Here is a 14,293-nt window from a genome sequence, read left to right as displayed (position 1 = left end):
AATTGGCGCGTAATTCCTAGTTCATACGTCATGTCACGAGCAACAGCAGCGCGACGACTGTATTTGCCGGTGCATTTGAAGAACCGCTATCTCTCGTTCAGCAAATTGCAGCACCAAAGGCTTTTATCGACTCAACAAAAGAGTCGTATAAATGTGAGAAAACATGTGATGACATGCTTACAATTGTTTTAAATTTTGCAATCAGGACCAAATGCTCTGCTTATTGCATTTGAGACGCACAGATTTGTAATATTTAGTTAATGAAACATTTATTAATAAACCATGATAAGTGTATCTATATGTAAACTGCAGTATATGATCTTAACACTAAAAAAACGGATTTAATTTTAGCATAGCTATAGTTCTTAACTTCACATACTTAATTTTCATCGTTTTACTTAAAATCTACCGGTAATTAGTATCACACCAACTCAATGAACAAGCTTACATAAATTGTAAATCATGCTCAATTTTAGCACAAATTACAACATCATCTTCGTACATCAATAATGACAGGTGTTTGCTTTCCAATTCCTAGTCCTTCTAAATTTAGTTGGATTGCCAAGTCTTTAATGAAACAATTAAACATTTTCGCTGAAAAAATACACAATGGTGGTAAAAGGTTGTCAGGTGTTAGATTAAATATATATATATATATGCCTAGGTGATAGTGATTTGATCAATTGCATTTATTCATTTAATGTTACAAATGACTGAAAATGTTCATAAAGCGATTGTATTGCTCGCAACATTCTACTAGTTACGCCTATATCTACAAGACGGTTCCATAAAATGCATCAATGGATTTTAGCGATCTCTTTTTGAAAGTCTATAAACGCAGCATATGTAGCAGGCCCGTACCCAAGCACTGGGCCGAGGGACCCACACCCCGAGCTGGCTTTTGGAATTTTTCAAGTAATCGGCCTACTGCAATTTTGTCCTGATTCACAAGAGGATAAGCGCCTATTTACTCGTCAGTGGAGATACATGTAAGCGCCTAGGCAATGTTTTCTTGTCGCCTTATACACACATCCTCAATCGGTCAATTACCCCTGTTGATCATGGATGCTTCATCTATCGATGGTAAATGTAACACATCTTTTGAATGGTCAAGGTAAGAGAAGCAGAGAATGGAAGAAACGTAGGTCTGAAAATTGCTGACGTTAATAATTTATGAAAAACATATAATATTGGAAGTAATTAGGGAGGTGATGTGGATAATCGTCATAAATTTGAACCAGTAAGTTTTTTGTCTGCGTCCAAGGCCAATATTTTCGCCAAAAATCAATGGACTGGAACGAAACTCATATTTAATCTGTCATGAAAGAGTTGCGTAAGAAACCTCTGGAAATCGGTTATTAACACTACAGGGAACATTTTAAGTTCAAGGCCCATAACTTTGCCAAAATTCACTGGACCGGAACGAATTTCGCACTCAATCAGTAGGCCATGTAGGTAGACTCACATACCAAAATCAGCTCAATATTTGAAAGCGTTGAGTAAAAAAAACGCAATCAGCACAGGCTCAGGGACGACAATTTCCGCTTTTGTGGTATTTTTCGTTTACAGAAAGTCTCTTCTAAGCAAAAATCCAAATTTGTCGGAGATTGTCGTCCCTGATTAGCCTTAGCGGACTGCACAGGCTAAACTGGAACGACACTTTACGCACATGCATTAAACCCTGTGTTCACAGAGCACGGCCAAATTGTTTGTGGTTGTTTATTTTGGTGATTTTGTACTAAAAAAAACTTCTTTAAATTGACTATTAACACTCCTGTTTTTAGTTTTTATTTTAATTCGAGCAATAATTACATTGTTCATCCACACTGACAGCAATCGGGCAGGAACAAAATAATCTTGATTGTCTGTGTGCACTTGTTACATTTGCTCAGTTGAATGACTTGTCTCTCAAATTGTCCGTTATGACTTGTTATATAATATCTTGTTTGTAAATGGTAGAATTGCATTAAATTTATTGTTGATTGGATGATTGGTTGATTGATTATTGATTTATTTATTTATTTTGTTTAATTGACAGTTATTTGCAGAGATTACTTTATATCGTACAATTATGGACAAATAAGATATTGCAGTTTTTGTTTGTGTATTGTATGCTAAAACCAAGATAATCTGGACTACATAATTTGTTCTATATAAATAATAGTTGAGGCAGTTCTAGTAAAATTGTACCGACGTAATTATGACACTTTTTCTTCGGGCAAAACTTTTATTTTCGTGTGATACTAGTATTTACCCGGTCAATCTTCAGGCAGAGTTGTCGTTCCATGCTCTCACATACAATCTATGTCATCACAAGAAAATCCTTCCAAATATGAAGGATTTTATTTTTTGTTTAAGTATTATATTATGAAAAGTAGTATCATGTTCTTTTATACTTTGAAAAAAGTGTATAAGTTGAGGTTCATGATTAAAAATAGATTACCTAATTTAAAACAATAAATATCTTTAAAAAGATATCCGGCTTATATCCTGACTTTGAAATAAAGGTGGAACTTTTACTAAGTTATAAAATAAACAAAAACGTTTTTAAGTATGTTTGTGTTCTTTTTTCACTTAAAAGTCGCATATCCACGGTATGAATTGTTTTTCCTGAAGTGTATGTATATTAACCCAAATAATAATGTTCGTTGATGCAAATTTTACTACGTATGAAAGATATACTAACCCAGCACTGACTCTAAAAGTCTTGGGGATGGAATTGACCGGTAATATGTAATTATAACTGGACCTAAATGTGTGTTTATATTTCGTGTAAACATGCAGTCAGTTGTCCGCATCTCTCTATAGACAATCCAAGAATCGATAAATTGACCGCCGCCATATTGGCTATCACGTGACCCCGCCGCCATCTTGGTACTGAAGTTTACAATATACCAAAAGATTTCCTTATCAAATTCAATGTAAAACCAACAACTTCAACGAAAAATAAAGTCAAACTTTTGCGCGTAGACACCCTCATAACCATGCCTTTTCTTAAAGAGCATTCCGAGCCGAATTGATTTAAACAATTAAAAAGATATGTCATGCAGTATGTAAGAAAGAACTCGACGCGAATCAACGGTCACTGTTTTAAGGCCATCTTTTTACCGGCTTAACTCCAGTTGATGATGGTTTCCCGCCATCTGTCAAAGTCTCATGTAGTCTCCAACCTAAAAGCAAAACACTGAATTTGTAGTATACAACAATGTTTTCTCTACCACATGCACACATAAATATCTACAAATAAAGTCATAGCAAGTGTCCATAGAGAGAATTGTGTCTTCAAACAAATGAAGTTCCATTTTTTAGAGGGTATAGCATTGAACACCACAAGTATTTAGTATACTGTAACCTGAAGAATTTGACAAATAACAGCGTTCTACATGTAGAACTTATCTGTCAAATTCTTCACGTAATGTTAAAGGCCGAATTTGCTGTGTGTTTTTATAAAGAAATCATTTCAGCTATGCCTTTTGCTTAAATCACAATTATTTCTTAATTGAATTCTATTATTTGAAGGTAATTTTAAAGGTTATTTCCGCATATAAAGTCTGAAGTAAAGTTTGTGAATTTTAAATTAAATAATTCCGGAGACGTTAATTTGCGAAATTTTTAAAGATTTATGACAGAGATGTACAATTTCTTAAACAATCAGATATCTGCATTTGATTTCTTTATAAAAAAGTATATAGTTCCAGATATACTCATTAAGAAAATGTATATGATTCAATACCGAGACAGACTTTTTTTATTGAATAGTACATATCTTTGTTTATCTAAAGATTTATTAATTCTTTAATAATACTTCTTATTAAAGTATGATTTTTAAGGTAATATAAAAGCTGTAGCCGAAATAAAATTTGTGATTTTAACTAAAATTGATCCGGAAATATTTATAAGCGAAACTCTGTAAGATTTCATGTAGTGTCAAACTTTTCTTATTAAAAAGTATATTGTTTAGTCTAAAACTTTGTTGTTTTTTATTTATATATTTTATTTAAAAATCGCTTTCAAACAAAAATCTCAAGCCGGAAAATATTTTTGTGATTTCAAATGTACTAGTCCAGGGTATATTCATAAGTGAAAATGTGTAAGATGTCAAACGTGGCAGGTTTTTAATTGAAAAGTGAATATCTGCTTTTGCTTATAACTTTATTTTTATGTTATCATTTAAATACCATTCTAATATTATAATCAAAGTATGTAGCCTGAACAAACTGTGTTTGTCTTGTTTAAAATATATTTACTTATTTGTTTACTTGCTTTACTTAATTTCTTAATACAATCTAAATTAACCATAAAATGCTTAACATGACACGTATGCAGTCATACGTAAACTTAAATAGTCCAAATAATGTTCGCTACATTCCGTCAACGTATTAATTTCTTTCTTTAATGTTCACTATACAGTTGAGACTTAAAATAAACTATTCAAACACGAACGCAGTGATGTTTTTCTTCGGTAATTACGGATTGTTAATTTAATTTAATTAGTTATTGGTAAAAGAAACAACATCTGCGATTGAGGAACGAAAGCATTCCCTCAGTGGGAGACGATGTCCGCATAGAGGATTAAAAGTGTAAATTGGTATGTCTGTGACACCATATATCTCCACATGTGTAGATGCTGTTATTAAGATACCATGCGTCACCTTCTAATAACATGTCAAATGACAATAAAGGCCTTATTCATGCTGAGTTTTATCAGAGTCGTAGGTCTTCTTCTCAGGTTTTATGACTCTTAGACAATTCAGATGGACCTGATAAAAATAGTTATTTAAAAAATACGACCTGTTATATGATTACTGTATCGATAAAGTAAGTTAACAGAAACCTTCTAAATCTTTAAATATATTTAATAAAATCGTGTCACTCCGTTGAATTGTTCAGGGACCTATACAAACATGGTCCCTGCACTGTTCTTCAGTACCAAGCTGGCGACGCCAGGGGCGGTAATCCGGGAGTAATCGATTTCTTGGATTGTCTATACTGATAAGTGTTAAATCCTATACTACACAGACGCTGTTATGTTACCAATGCTCCGATTGATTATGCTCAAATTAGCCAATGGCATATACGGGGTGTATTCACTCGGGTCTGTTGGCGTAATTTTAAATGTGTAGGGGGAAAGCTGGTTTAAACAATTACGCCGAAAAATTAAAAAAATAACAACGGGAAAATTCAAAGACCTATAAAATTCTATAGGTCTTTGGAAAATTATTGTACCACTTTGCCCGGCTATCATCACGTATTTGGTTATACCGGAAGGGATTTGATCCAACCTTGCTGGTTCCAGTCAAATATCTGGGCGTGTGTTTGCATTTTGACTGTTATTTGTTCAAACATTACAATATCACGAATCATTTTGAAGCGAATCAGTCTTTTGAAAACTAGCTTCTCCAATTTAAAAATGTTCGACACTCGATAATCGGATCTACTACATTGTCATAAATTTAAGATTGTTACCTGAATTTAAGCCCCATACAATGCATGGTAACTCTCGGCAATCAGAATGATCATGGTCATCGAAGATCTTTGTATATATATATTTTGTTGCTTTGCGATAATTAAGCTGAACGCTATTCAGGCGAGTTTTTATTATTTTAATTATGGTTTTAGTGATATCTGCTTATTTCATCACATGCATGTGCTATGCTATTCTTTAAATTGCAAAAAAAATATATAATGGCTAGGTTGGCTGCGCAGACGTTCTGCAGATTTGCACGATACGGCAAGAAACGATGATGGTAAAAAATATGATAAATATGATTTGGCAGGGACCTATACCAACAAACAAGGCCCCTGGATCTTGGATATATTACTAATTAAAATACTGGAAGAGTTTATCAGAGACGTAGTTATCTACGTCAAGTTAAAATGTAGGTAAATTCATGCCAATTTTCATTGCCGAAGCCGATGGCTTGAGCATAATTTTATTTTCGCAGCCGATGTCATGACCATCTAATAAGTAGCCACGGCCGTTGTCTTGAGCCGTTTTTCCAACCCCACTCGAATTTAAACGTTGATAACAATGTTGTGTGTTCATGTTGGATGCTGTAATTTGGAATAACCGAAGAGAAATGATTAAATATTTCAATAAAAGTGTTCATATTTATCTTTGGTCTAAATCCTGTGTAATTAGAGTTTGACAGAAAGAGTGGTGAATTTGATTGATTTTTGACCACATTCTAACGGATTTCTTTAAAAGTAAGCAGCTAGGACGGTAAGGATTACGTTCACAAAGTCATTCTTACTGAGGCTCTGAAAGAACACACGCAAATCTGCTCAATTCAATACGTTAAATATAAAGAATAGGGAAATACTTACACTCCGCTTTTACCCGACATGTATACAGTACCGCAGCCGATGGATGAACCGCAAACGATGCGTAGTCGATTGCACGGTGTGGTTATAGACATGCAGACAGTATTATTGGAAAGAATTCCCATGGTTTGACTTGTGAATAAGTGGAGTGTTACACTTTTTCAATGAATCTCTGTTCCATACTGTTTAAAAAATTAGTTCTCTGGTATAAAGATAATACAGTTAAATTTAGATCTCTGACATTGAGATAACACAGTAAAATATCAAAGAAAAACGGGCCAAATTCTTATATATTTTTATCTTATTATTTGTATAGATATGCTTTAAATCTCACCACAGGCGTTATAGGATTACACAATTTTCAGGGGGTGGACCTCCGGACCCCCCGTTTTTATGTATCATATCCGGGCCTACAGCTCAAAACATAATAGCTACGCCCATGGTAATTGGATTTCATTTAAGGTCACATAACCCCAAACCGGAACTCCTGTTTTTAGGGTTACATGCAGTCAGTTTGATACTTAGCACACATTGTTGAGTGCATGCTGCCTAGGATTTGTAAAATACATTGCAAATGGTTGGTTTTGGTATCAACATGAAGGTATATTTGTAAGCAATAAGAAAATAAGCCATTTTTGTGCTCTACTTTTTGTGTTGATGGTTCCCGGCTTTGAAAGTAGGTCATACTATTTGAGCCCAAAATGGTTGTCTGCACAGCTGTCAAAACCGGTTTGCCTTTTCTAAGGTAATTATTTTGAGTTTGCGCGTATAGAATTTAATGACATGCATTTTTTTCAAAAGATTATGCATTAATCTTTCCAATGATGTATGATGATATAGTGGGTATGCGCTTGATCATGGTAAAAATTGATATCGAACTTCAACTATTTTATATGTAATATAGAAGGAAATTAATTGCGCATGCGTAACCTTTAAGCACATCCGACCAAGTTAGTCGTCTGCCAGAATTTTGACATTTGAACATCAAAAACTCTCTGTATTGCAAAACATAACTGCCAGATGTCATTTTGACCCAAATTAGGGCTGTTTGCAATTGGGCTGTTGCACTTAGGGTCATAAGGGGGGTAAATGCTGGAAAATCACACCGAAACCTGTTCCGGAGACATATTCTAAGACTAGTTAAACACCCGGTATTGTTTTTCAGTGCCATTTTGACATTAATTTGCATCAATCTCAATAATGAACCTATTGCATGTCTCTATTTCATCTGTATTTATTATTATTGTTTACTTTTTGAGCCTTTCACTGTTAAAAATGCCCGCCAATTTTGGACCGACACTTCTATCTGCCTTCGCCTTCAACCCATTCAGGCAGATCTACTCAGAATAACACTACTTTGCCTTATTTTACCTGTTTGGATATCTTGCTGAGTTCAAGTAATATCAAGTATTCAGGTGAAAACACAAAAATGATAATAATATTATGCTTTCTTTCCTGGAAGAATGTTGTTGCGATAGACCCTGCATGAAAAACACCAGGGAATCTGTATTTAAGTGACCTTAATATTATGCGTAAAACTAAGTGTGCATTTGTAGGCGGTGTCGAAATGGGTCTATAGCTCTGCCTGAACTGTCGTCCAATTGGTTTACAAGTCCGGCTGAAGTGACCGGCCATCAAAAACTGTACAGCGTGACTGATTCGGAGACGGCCCTCAACACTCGCACAGTCGTGTCGAGAGGATCGGTGTCTTTGCAGGTTAGTACGCCGTTATTTTCAATTAAATCTATTGTAAAATGATTTCGTTGATATCCTGGCACACTTTTGTCACCAAAATTAGGAAAATTGGGTGTTTTACATTGACTGCAGCTCTGAAACCAAATTTTGTGGCGATAACTTTGCCGGTGTGCCCGACAATGTGATGCCGGCGTGGTGAATTAACCATTTGTAGCAAATAAAGCAAGAAAGACTATTGAAAGCTTACTCTAATTGTATCTAACTTACATTAGTTGGCACCGTAATGAGTAAATGCGCACAAAAAACCTTTTTGTTTTCTCAGATTACACGGAATTGAGCACCCGGGCCAGACTGACACTTTCCGGAGCCTGCCCGAGACGGAACTCGAGCCGAGGAATCATAGGTCCAGGTGTGACAAAAGACTTAAAGCTCATGTCTGACGATGACTTTTTTTAGTCATGAAGTCAAGTGTGTTGTTTTTCCATGCAAGTGAGCCCTTTTGTTGGGTCAAATGACATCAGAATTGCTGCTTCTACATGGATTTTACCTAAAATGTGCAAAAAAAAATAAAAAAAAGTTTGTTCGAATCATGTTCAAAACCTGCTTTGATGCACAAATATTGCCATTGATGATTTTTTTCACTTATTAAGCCATATGTAAGATCAGCTTTGCCTATTAGAACCGAAAGACATGCCTTGTATGGAGTCTAAGTGCTGCATGTATGATGTAACCAAGTTTGGCTTTTCTACCTTAATTCTTGACGCGAAACGCTGTTACGCATGGCGCTTTCAACGGCAACTTTTATGAATAAATCTGTGTGTCATTGTACCGGAACTTTGTGATCTTTCTCAAAACAGATTATACCTATGGGAAAAGTGCCTTTAATTTAAATTTGAAGGGGTTGGGTTCTCTTAAAGGTCACATAACCCCAAACCGGAACTCCTGTTTTTAGGGTTACATGCAGTCAGTTTGATACTTAGCACACATTGTTGAGTGCATGCTGCCTAGGATTTGTAAAATACATTGCAAATGGTTGGTTTTGGTATCAACATGAAGGTATATTTGTAAGCAATAAGAAAATAAGCCATTTTTGTGCTCTACTTTTTGTGTTGATGGTTCCCGGCTTTGAAAGTAGGTCATACTATTTGAGCCCAAAATGGTTGTCTGCACAGCTGTCAAAACCGGTTTGCCTTTTCTAAGGTAATTATTTTGAGTTTGCGCGTATAGAATTTAATGACATGCATTTTTTTCAAAAGATTATGCATTAATCTTTCCAATGATGTATGATGATATAGTGGGTATGCGCTTGATCATGGTAAAAATTGATATCGAACTTCAACTATTTTATATGTAATATAGAAGGAAATTAATTGCGCATGCGTAACCTTAACACTACGTAAAGATAGTTTCATTAACGAGATGAATTAAGATAAGCACCTTTTATTTACTGAGTATGGATTACTTCCCTTTTTCATAATTTTGTCATTAAATCAATTGTTTGAACTTTCGCTTTAGTTACGCTCTTAATGTTTACATCAATTTGGAACAATTGTAAATAAAGCACGTAAGCGCATTTGTTTATTAATAACTCAATTTATGTCACGATGTTCAATCAGCGCATAACTCCTTTCCCCTAAGCAAGTTTGTCAAATTATGAAATAACACAACTAAAAATGAATTATGAATCAATTATGTCTTACAAATATTGTTGTTGTTTTTTTTGTTTTGAACTGGATGTAAGTTATTTTTGACACCAAATAACACAAACAATATAGTAACTGATCAGTTTGAATTTTCTAGAGAAGCGGAATTTTTATTCACTTTCACCGATTGATCAATTGGTCATTTTCGGCTCTGGTACTACTTACATGTACCCCGGGTACTCTTTAAGTATATTTACATGGACCCCGGTACTTACATGTACCCCAGTTACTGTTAATATACTTAAATGTACCCGGTCAATATTAGACTGTACCCGAGTATTCCCTCCAAAAATCAGATGTCAACACGCTACCGATTACGGTAAACCGATATTGTTTATCTTAAACAAACTTCTCTTTTAGAAAAAACTGCATCAACATGCTTTTTGAGTATCAGGTTCGATAATATAGAGGCCATTTAACAGAAAATTTGAAAAATAATAATTAATTAAATAAAAAAATGGCCTACAACGACTGATTTACAGTTAAAATTACTGGGTACATTTTACTATATTTACTGTACCCGGGATACATGTAAGTATACTTAAGAGTACCCAGGGTACATGTAAGTAGAACCCTAGCCAACAATAACCAATCGAGCTTTAATATTTCCATTTATTTTTCATGTTCCAAATAGACCAAATGTACTTAAAACATTCCATCATATGGACATTAAAACTACATGTAACTTAATATATGTGAAATAGTGGGTGAAATAATGCATGGTTCACTTTTTTTTAGAATCATTAAAATACAATATATATGTTTAGGATTTATACACTGAGAACAGTGTAGGATTTCAAATTTTACTGAGGATATGGTAGTTGCAGTAAATCATCTCTCAGCTCTATACGGTAATTAACCCAAAGGGTTGCTGAGTACCAACATAGCGAAAAATATCAAAGTCTCTGGGAATCTGTTTATATGGACTAGTGGTTTTGCTTCCAAAACTGAAAGTTTTGCTTTTTTTTATATTTTCTGATTTTGCTGGACATAAACAGGTGTCTTCAGTTCTTTAAAACCTGATTGCTGTAGTTCCTTTAGCTATGAATAGGCTATTGAGTATTGAGGGAAAAAAAATATTAATTTATTCCAAAATCATCTATAAAAATAAAGAACAGCTAGGTCATTCAATCTTTTGTTTCATTAACTCTTTTTAAACAAGAATATCAGTGAAACTGATGGATGCTCCCCGATGATGCGCTTTGTCAATCTATGTGTTAATAACCACCGAAAAAAATCTATTATTAGCCTCGGTGACCTTGACCCCAGTGACCTCAAACCTCATCAAAAGGTAGAGGTCCATGCAAGGTATGTACATGCCAAATATGAAAGAGATAGGTAAAGTATTGAAGGTGCTATGAGAAACTGTCAAAAAAGTGTGACGGAAAAATCTATTATTAGCCTCAGTGACCTTGACCTTGAACCCAGTGACCTCAAACCTCATCAAAAGGTAGAGGTCCATGCAAGGTACCTACATGCCAAATATGAAAGAGATCGGTAAAGAAATGAAGGTGCTATGAGAAACTGTTTAAAAAGTGTGACAGAAGGAACGACCTACAAACTGGCAACTACATGCTCCACCGAAAATATTTCGGGGAGCATAAAAACAATACTGAAATTATTTCCCACTTAAAGAAGGATTTTCAATTGCAGATATGTTCGATATCTCTTTGCATGTATCTTCCTTGATATAGAAAAATAATACCTCAACCTTAACCCACTTTTGAAAAAAAAAGTGTAAACAACAAAAATTAAAATCAGTAGGGTCAGTTGAAACAAACAGTATCTTTTATGCCTAATTGCATTAGTTTATTTTATAGTGCTAAATATAAGTAAGACATATTACTCACTTTGTTATTATGCTCCCCTAAAATTTATTTTGGGGGGAGCATATAGTCGCCTCTTCGTCTGTCCGTCCGTGCACAATTTCTGTCCGGGCTATTTCTCAGCAACTAATGACCGGAGTTCAATGAAACTTTATGGGAAGCTTCACTACCAAGAGGAGATGTGCATAATATCAGCAGGTTCTGGTCGGATGATTTTTCACTGAGTTATGGCCCTTTGAAATTTTCTATAAAAAAATTCTTGTCCCCCCAACTACTGTTCCCTCAAGACGTTTCCTTTTATCTGAATATATAGTGCAATATTGTGACAAAAAAAAAACTTTGGGGAACATCACCCGTCTCGACGGTTTCTTGTTATTACAGTACTGTTATCTTATGGAAAATAACATTACAGGTATATCATTATTGACTTCTCTGTCCATGAAGAAGATAGTTGTAAACAAATTATTCACGGAAATGTTCTAATTAAATAATTATAAATTTTTATATTAAATTATATACCACAAAAATGTGCACATGTATCTTGCTTTTTTTTTCAGAACACTGGTGTTTTTATCCTGCAAAGAAACTTACTTCACACACACAACAAAGCTGCAAAGGAATATATATTTATAATAGAATTGAAAAGTAAATACTAATATATTTACATTAAGTTTCATAATATTGTTAAAGAGATTTTGGAGAGGTCATAATGGAAAATATCCACCAGGACACATTGCGTGCAAACTGGATATTCCTGACAGAAAACCTTGTGTTGAATGACTTGTTGGACTTTCTGGTACAGGAGTTCCTGTTTTCTGATGACATGTATGAAGAGGTTAAGGCAGAGAAGACAAACAAAGACAAAGTTGTCAAGTTCTTGTTCATACTCCAAAGGAGAGGGCCACAGGCTTTTGAGAAGTTCATGGCTGGGCTTAGACAGACAAATCAAGATTTCATTGCCGAAAAGTTATCCGAAACTTTACAACAGCTAAGACTAAGGGGTGGTGTTTAGCTTTTCATTTCATACCAAAACACATGATGCTGATGAGAATTGTGTGTCTTGAACATGCTTGCCCATCAATATTTCTTCAGTTGAGTTATGGAAAAACAAGAAACCTATGTTTAATATTTTATAATGACGTTGTTTGTGTTAAAAAAACTGATGAAATTAAGTTGATTCAGACCTTGGAGTCCCAGCGAAAACATTTATTTCAACAAGTGTTGTCACTATATGCATTGTTGTTATAGTTTGCACCTGTTTTGTGAGAGAAAAGTGTTTCAATACACATTTGGTCTGGGTTTTATCTAACATAATCTAAAAGTGTGTCACTTTAAATTAAGAATAAATGTACATAACCATTTGTATTTCAAAATGTAAATATTGTTTGTGGCTTCATTATTTTATTATTTAAAAATGTATTTTATGATTTAAAAATGTGTGTTTTTTAAGGTAGAATTAATTGGCTTGCTAAGTCATGGTATGTTTTTATTTGTAAATGATTTTGAAAGCATCTTTTAAGACTTGTCAGTTTGTATATTCAGGTAATGTGAAACTTGTGATACTCTAGTGTTGACCATTTATTCATTGTACCACAATCATTTGACGCAAAATGCCAGTGTCATTGTTGTTACATCTAAATGAGATCCTGTGAAATATTATGTATGTTTGTTACAGCAACCATACTTTAATAAACCATCTATGCTATTTAAATCTGTTGTCTCCATGCACATAGCTTTCCAAGTAGTACATATAAATACTTAATAGCGAAAACAAAACAAACACATGCCTGTATATTTACCATTTTACTGTGCTAATTTATAGGCATTTAGTCAATGATTGAGTGCTATAATATAGTATTATAGTTAATTGTTTAGTGATTAAAATTTGCCATTTGGATTAAGTTAACTGTTTCGGATCTTTATTAACAGAGCTAAATCATCCCTTTTATAAGCTTAATGTTGCAGTATGACTATGAGCTTTTGGCATTAAATTTTTTCAGTACAAATCCACTTGCGAAACTGTTCCTATCGACCTCGTTATTGCCTTTCGTTGTCGTCCGTCGTCAACCTCGGCCTTGTGAACACTGCAGAGGTTGCAAATATATTTTCCAATCTTCACCAAACTTGGTCAGAAAACTTTGCAATTGATATTCATGTATTTGAAGTATTAAAATGCCTATAGAACCGTCTGAAAAGCAGATCAAAACAGTTTGGTTCCTACCATTCTTAATTGAGCGGCCGAGGATCGTCGTTCCTGTTGTAAGCTTAATGTTGCAGCTCGTAGTAAGGGCAGTGAGTTAAACACTTGTACCCCCGTAATTCAAAAGCATTTCTCTCGAGCATTAAGCTTGGTGAAGAACATGTTTAAACGTTTGAACTTTCATTACAGACACGCCAAACACTTATTTAAGATAACACAAGGTCCATAACTCCAAAAAAGGGCGATTAGAGCGCACTAACCGAGAATATTTTACATGTAATAATGTTTTATCAAGTTCTAATAAATTTGGCTTTAAACTGCTTGAGAGCAGAAACAAATATCTGAAGAAGGACCGACCTTGGCCAAGAAATATGCAGGCAGTAACACTTGAGTAATTTTGTTTATGGTCCAGTTCATAAAATTGTTCCATTTTAATCATTAACTTCAATGTGCCAGTTCTAAAACAAGCTGGCATGTTTTCTTATAGGATTGTCACAAAGGGAATTATGATATTTCTTTAATAACAGCGTTGAGCACAGTCTTTG

General features: G+C 34.4%; 1 long non-coding RNA gene across 2 annotated transcripts; it reads left to right on the top strand.

Moving 5' to 3' along the window:
• The first annotated feature begins 6,787 nt into the window (after positions 1-6,787).
• Positions 6,788-9,384, top strand: LOC127868081 (uncharacterized). Of its 2 annotated transcripts, none has more exons than XR_008043875.1 (3): positions 6,788-7,069; positions 7,881-8,040; positions 8,342-9,384. It is a non-coding gene; the product is annotated as an uncharacterized LOC127868081 (long non-coding RNA). The 2 variants fall into 2 exon arrangements; XR_008043874.1 differs by having other exon boundaries at positions 6,788-7,475.
• Positions 9,385-14,293: the final 4,909 nt, after the last annotated feature.

This window comes from Dreissena polymorpha, chromosome 2, assembly GCF_020536995.1.
Source record: "Dreissena polymorpha isolate Duluth1 chromosome 2, UMN_Dpol_1.0, whole genome shotgun sequence".
Classification (NCBI taxonomy): domain Eukaryota; kingdom Metazoa; phylum Mollusca; class Bivalvia; order Myida; family Dreissenidae; genus Dreissena; species Dreissena polymorpha.
This window is presented reverse-complemented; position numbering and strand designations above follow the sequence as displayed.